This window comes from Platalea leucorodia (genome assembly GCF_965183815.1).
Source record: "Platalea leucorodia genome assembly, contig: HAP1_HAP1_SCAFFOLD_328, whole genome shotgun sequence".
Lineage (NCBI taxonomy): Eukaryota > Metazoa > Chordata > Aves > Pelecaniformes > Threskiornithidae > Platalea > Platalea leucorodia.
In genome coordinates this window covers 70,981-77,794 of record NW_028121249.1, presented here as the reverse complement: position 1 = coordinate 77,794, position 6,814 = coordinate 70,981, and the positions used below count along the sequence as shown (strand labels likewise).

General features: G+C 59.8%; 1 gene segment (V, D, J or C); it reads right to left on the bottom strand.

Moving 5' to 3' along the window:
* Positions 1 to 806: 806 nt before the first annotated feature.
* Positions 807 to 6,254, bottom strand: LOC309604068 (Ig mu chain C region secreted form-like; the record flags this gene model as incomplete). The annotated part of the segment is given in 4 exons: positions 5,900 to 6,254; positions 4,266 to 4,598; positions 2,152 to 2,469; positions 807 to 1,130 (listed from the first exon to the last, which is right to left on the bottom strand).
* Between the last annotated feature and the right edge of the window lie 560 nt (positions 6,255 to 6,814).

Sequence of the window (6,814 nt, the reverse complement as noted above, 5' to 3'; positions counted from 1 at the left end):
CATTTTCCCCCATTTCCCCCCCATTTTCCCCCCATTTTCCCCCCATTTTCAGCCATTTCCCCCTAATTTCCCCCCATTTCCCCCCATTTCCCCCCAATCCTTGCAAAAACCTCAAGGGCCCCGAGGATTTGGGGGGGGGCGCGGAGCCAAAAAAACCCCATTTCCCCCCATTTTCCACCCAAAACCCCTCCCGCCAGCAACGGCACCACCGAGATTTTCGGTGCGGGCAGCCAAAAGTCCTTTCCCCCCTCATTTTTCACCCCAATTCACTCTAAACGCCGCCAAAAAATGGCCGAAAAGGAGGGGAAAGCGCGTTCCTTCTCTCCCCGCCTCGCCGTCGGGGGAGGCCGGTCGATTTTTAAGGTGAAAAAGCCCCGATTTGGGGAGATTTTTGGAGAAGGAGGGGCGTGGTTGGCGAGGAGAGGCCTCCCAGCCGCCCCGTGAGCGGCTGGGTGGGTTCCCCCCCTCCATCACCCTTCTGAGGTGACGCCGCTCAACGGAGCGAGGGATTGGGCGTCCCCCCCCCTTCATTCACCCCCACCGGCGCGGGGGAAGGGCTTCCCCGAGGGGCGGGGGAGGGGGGGGGGGACGCACGCCCCGGACGAAGACGACCCCCAAGGCGCGCGATAACGGGGGGTTGGAGGGGCGGGTTTTTTGGGCGTCGTTACGGTGGGGTTTTTTTTAGGCTCGGTTTTTATTCGGATGCGGAATTACAGCCCCGGCGCGCCCGCCCCGCGCTAAGCTCAGTAGCAGGTGACGTCGGAGTCGGAGAGGATCACCGAGACGTTGACGGCGGTGGGGTTTACCGAGGGCTTTGTCCAGGTTCTTCTGCACGAAGTGCATGGGGATGCCGTCGTGGCCGACCACGCAGGCAAAGCTGTCGCCGCGTTGCCAGTCGGCTGCCGGCACGCTCAACTTGCTGTAAACGGTGTAGGTATCTCCTTCTTCTTCAGGACCAAAGATGGTGAAGCTACCGGGAGCAACGGGACGATCTTCTTGGGTCCAGGTCACCAAGATGTCCCGAGGCCGGAACCCGGTGGCCAAACAGGTCAAGGTGGCCGTTTCCTGACGGGCCAACTCCTCGGCCGGCGGCGGGAAGACGTAGACGGAAGGCGCCGTCACGGAGGCGGCTGTGGGGGTGGGCGCGAGAGAAGGTCAAGGGCGGTGGGAGGGACAGAGCTCGCCCGGTGGGCTGACTTCCTCCAATAGGCTGGCCCAGCTGGCCCTCCCAGTAAGGCAGACCCTTCCAGTAGGCTAGACCCTTCCAGTAGACTGGCCTCTTCCAGTAGGCTAGCCCAGTTGGCTCTCCCAGTAGGCCAGACCCTTCCAGTAGGCTAGACCCTTCCAGTAGACTGGCCTCTTCCAGTAGGCTAGCCCAGTTGGCTCTCCCAGTAGGCTAGACCCTTCCAGTAGACTAGCCCAGTTGGCTCTCCCAGTAGGCTAGACCCTTCCGGTAGACTAGCCCAGCTGGCTCTCCCAGTAGGCTAGACCCTTCCAGTAGACTAGCCTCTTCCAGTAGACCCTCCCAGTTGACCTCGCCAGTGGAGAAGACCCTTCCAGTGGACAAGTTCCTTCCAGTAGACCAAACCCTTCCAGTAGACTGGCCCAGTTGACTCTCCCAGTAGGCTAGACCCTTCCAGTAGACCAAACCCTTCCAGTAGACTGGCCCAGTTGACTCTCCCAGTAGGCTAGACCCTTCCAGTAGACTAGCCTCTTCCAGTAGACTGGCCCAGTTGACTCTCCCAGTAGGCTAGACCCTTCCAGTAGACCAAACCCTTCCAGTAGACTGGCCCAGTTGACTCTCCCAGTAGGCTAGACCCTTCCAGTAGACCAAACCCTTCCAGTAGACTGGCCCAGTTGACTCTCCCAGTAGGCTAGACCCTTCCAGTAGACCAAACCCTTCCAGTAGACTGGCCCAGTTGACTCTCCCAGTAGGCTAGACCCTTCCAGTAGACTAGCCTCTTCCAGTAGACCCTCCCAGTTGACCTCGCCAGTGGAGAAGACCCTTCCAGTGGACAAGTTCCTTCCAGTAGACCAAACCCTTCCAGTAGACTGGCCCAGTTGACTCTCCCAGTAGACTAGCCTCTTCCAGTAGACCCTCCCAGTTGACCTCGCCAGTGGAGAAGACCCTTCCAGCGGAGAAGCGCCTACCTATGTCTTTCTTAATGGACTTGGTGATTTGCTGCTCGAGCTCGGGGACGTTGACGGCGCAGGTGAACTTCTCGCCGGAGTTCCACTCGTCGGCGCAGATCTTCAGGGTGCTGGTGAGGCGGTAAAGCCCGTTCTCCAACTTGACCGCCGGCCCGGAGGTGACATCCAAGGCGTTGTTGCCACTCTCCCGGCTCCAGGAGAACTTGACGGCCTCGTGCGACTTGAGGTTGGTGGCCACGCAGGTGAGGCTGGCGTTCTGGCTGAGGTAGAGGTCCTCCAAGGAGGGCGGGAGGATGGTGACCTCCACCGTTGGTACATCTGGGTGGGGCGGGGGAGGGAGCGGCGTTGAGCGGGCGGAGGGGCGGACGCCAAATGCCACGAGGGGTCCCCCTCCCCCCCCCCCCCGCCCCCCGTCCGTCTGTCCGACCGTCTTAACCGTCCGTCCATCTCAACCGTCTGGGGGGGTCCACCAACCCCTTCCAGTTCTCGACCTTCTCCAGAACCCCACCATCTCCCCCTTCCTCCCCAGCAGCCAGTTCGCGATCTTCTCCACCCAGTCAACCAACTGGTTTCCCACCAACCAACTGGTTTCCCACCAACCAACTGGTTTCCCACCAACCAACTGGTTCTCCACCAACCACCCGGTTCTCCACCAACCAACTGGTTCTCCATCAACCAACTGGTTTCCCACCAACCAACTGGTTCTCCACCAACCACCCGGTTCTCCACCAACCAACTGGTTTCCCACCAACCAACTGGTTCTCCACCAACCAACTGGTTTCCCACCAACCAACTGGTTTCCCACCAACCAACTGGTTTCCCATCAACCAACTGGTTCTCCACCAACCAACTGGTTCTCTACCAACCAACCAGTTCTCCACCAACCAACTGGTTTCCCACCAACCACCCAGTTCTCCACCAACCAACCAACCAGTTTCCTACCAACGACCCAGTTCTCCACCAACCAACCAACCAGTTTCCTACCAACGACCCAGTTCTCCACCAACCAACCAACCAGTTTCCTACCAACGAACTGGTTTCCCACCAACCAACTGGTTTCCCACCAACCAACCAGTTCTCCACCAACCAACCAGTTCTCCATCAACCACCCAGTTCTCCACCAACCAACCAACCAGTTTCCTACCAACGAATTGGTTCTCCACCAACCACCCGGTTCTCCACCAACCAACTGGTTTCCCATCAACCAACTGGTTTCCCACCAACCAACTGGTTCTCCACCAACCAACTGGTTTCCCATCAACCAACTGGTTTCCCACCAACCACCCGGTTCTCCATCAACTGGTTCTCCATCAACCACCCAGTTCTCCACCAACCAACCAACCAGTTTCCTACCAATGAACTGGTTTCCCACCAACCAACTGGTTCTCCACCAACCATCCGGTTCTCTACCAACCAACCAGTTCTCCACCAACCAACCAGTTTCCCACCAACCAACTGGTTTCCCACCAACCACCCGGTTCTCCACCAACCAACTGGTTTCCCACCAACCAACTGGTTTCCCATCAACCAACTGGTTTCCCATCAACCAACTGGTTTCCCACCAACCAACTGGTTCTCCACCAACCACCCGGTTCTCCACCAACCAACTGGTTTCCCACCAACCAACCAGTTCTCCACCAACCAACCAGTTCTCCATCAACCACCCAGTTCTCCACCAACCAACCAACCAGTTTCCTACCAACGAACTGGTTCTCCACCAACCAACTGGTTCTCCACCAACCAACTGGTTCTCCACCAACCAACTGGTTTCCCACCAACCAACTGGTTTCCCACCAACCAACTGGTTCTCCATCAACCAACTGGTTTCCCACCAACCAACTGGTTCTCCACCAACCAACTGGTTTCCCACCAACCAACTGGTTCTCCACCAACCAACTGGTTTCCCACCAACCAACTGGTTCTCCACCAACCACCCGGTTCTCCACCAACCACCCAGTTCTCCACCCACCCCCCCGGTTCTCCACCCACCCCCCATCCGTGGCCGGTTGCCCCGCCCGGCTGCGCTCTCTCCCCGCAGCCAACCAACCCCCCGACCTTCTCCACCTTCCAGCCAACCGCGACCTTCAGGAAACCCCGGCTTCCTCCAGCCTCACCTGAGCAGAAGGTGCTGATGTTGGCGACCACCGGTGCCTTCAGCGACGGGTGGGTCACCCTGCAAGAGTACTCGGCCCCGTGGTTCCAGCTCTCCTGGGTGACGTTGACCTGGCTGCTGAAGGTGGCCTCGCTGTGGGAGCACGTGCTACAGGCGGTGTCCTCCTGGCCCAGGGTCACCACTTCGTGGTTCTTCAGCCATTCCACGCGGGCGTCGCCGGCTCGGTTGCCCTCGATGAGGCACAGCAGCAGGACCTTCCCCTCCGCGTGGTACTTGTTTGGGTCGCTCAGGAGCTTGACGTTGACGTTGAGCTTAGTAGGACATACATCATCACCTAGGAGGTCACCAAGACGTTAGGCAAGGCTGGGAGCAAGGCCAAGCCATCTAGGTGGCCACCAAGCCGTTGTGTAAGGCTGGGCGCAAGGCCAAGCCATCTAGGTGGCCACCAAGCCATCATGCAAGGCTTGGACCAAGGCTGCGCTCAAGACCAACCCATCTAGGTGGCCACCAAGCCGTCGTGTAAGGCTGGGAGCAAGGCCAAGGCATCTAGGTGGCCACCAAGCCGTCGTGCAAGGCTTGGACCAAGGCTGGGCTCAACGCCAACCCATCTAGGTGGCCACCAAGCCATCGTGCAAGGCTGGGCTTAAGGCTGGGCTCAAGACCAACCCATCTAGGTGGCCACCAAGCCGTCGTGCAAGGCTTAGACCAAGGCTGGGCTCAAGACCAACCCATCTAGGTGGCCACCAAGCCATCGTGCAAGGCTTGGACCAAGGCTGGGCTCAAGACCAACCCATCTAGGTGGCCACCAAGCCATTGTGCAAGGCTGGGCTTAAGGCTGGGCTCAAGACCAGCCCTTCAGAGGTCCACCAAGCCATCAGGCAAGGCTGGGCTCAAGACCAAGCCCTTCAGAAGTCCACCAAGCCATCGCACAAGGCTGGGCTTAAGGCTGGGCTCAAGACCAACCCATCTAGGTGGCCACCAAGCCGTCATGCAAGGCTGGGCTTAAGGCTGGGCTCAAGACCAACCCATCTAGGTGGCCACCAAGCCGTCGTGCAAGGCTGGGCTTAAGGCTGGGCTCAAGACCAACCCATCTAGGTGGCCACCAAGCCATCGTGCAAGGCTGGGCTTAAGGCTGGGCTCAAGACCAACCCATCTAGGTGGCCACCAAGCCATCATGTAAGGCTGGGAGAAAGGTCAAGCCATCTAGGTGGCCACCAAGCCATCGTGCAAGGCTTGGACCAAGGCTGGGCTCAACACCAACCCATCTAGGTGGCCACCAAGCCATTGTGCAAGGCTGGGCTTAAGGCTGGGCTCAAGACCAACCCATCTAGGTGGCCACCAAGCCATCGTGCAAGGCTTGGACCAAGGCTGGTCTCAACGCCAACGCATCTAGGTGGCCACCAAGCCATCGTGCAAGGCTGGGCTTAAGGCTGGGCTCAAGACCAACCCATTTAGAGGTCCACCAAGCCATTGTGCAAGGCTGGGCTTAAGGCTGGGCTCAAGACCAACCCATCTAGATGGCCACCAAGCCATCGTGCAAGGCTGGGCTTAAGGCTGGGCTCAAGACCAACCCATTTAGAGGCCCACCAAGCCGTCGCGCGATACCGGCGGCGACACCCTGTTGCCTCTTCCCACCTCGGATGTCCTCGGTGACGGTGCCGGTGGCGCTGTGGTCAACCTTGCACTGGAAGGTGTTGCCGCTCAAGCTGTCGGCGGGGACGGTGATTTGGCTGCTGACGGTGTAGTAGCTGCCGTTGTCCGCTACAACCGGAAAGGTCGCGGTTTCCCCTCCCACCTTGGAGACCCAGGTGACGGTGACGGGTTCGGGGAAGAAATCGCTGACCAAGCAGCCGAAGGTGACGCTGTCGGCGCAGCCGTCGGCGGCGCAGGAGATCAGCGGGAAGATATCAGGAGCTCTGCGGCTGGCTGCGGAGAAGAAGCCCCAGGTTTTTCCCGTTTTAGGCCGGGTTTGTCGGTACGAACCGGCCATTTCGGAGAACCGGTAGCCACCTTGGGAGAACCGGTAGCCACCTTCGGCCTGTCGCCAAGTCGGTGGCCGCCGGGCTTCACCGAAAGATGATGTGAAAGCGCCGGGGGGGGGGGGGGGGGGGGGCGGGAAAAGGTCGCCGCCAGAAGGGGAAGTTCACCGCGGCGCGAGAATTTCCTCCTCGACCGGTTTCTCACCCCAAAACCGAGCCCCCCCCCCCCCCCCCCCCACCCGATGACGTCACGGCGTCGCGCGCCCATATTCTGCGGGGATCCCCCCCTCCCCCCCCCCCCCCCCTTTTGGTGCACGGCGATGGCTCCGCCGGTGAGTGGCTTTGCAAAGCGGGGGCTTAGGCTTGGGCTTAGGCTCCCTCTCGCCCCACTTTTGGGGTCAGCTCGGCTTTGGGGGGGGCTTCGGGGGTGCCGCCGGGGGGGGCGCGGGGCTGCTGCCGCAACCTAAGCTCAGCCTAAGGCTGAGCGCAGCTTAAACCTGGCTCTCCTAGAAAAACTCGAGGCTGAGCATCATGAGCAAAGCTTAAAGCTGGGCTTTCCTAGACAGGCTTA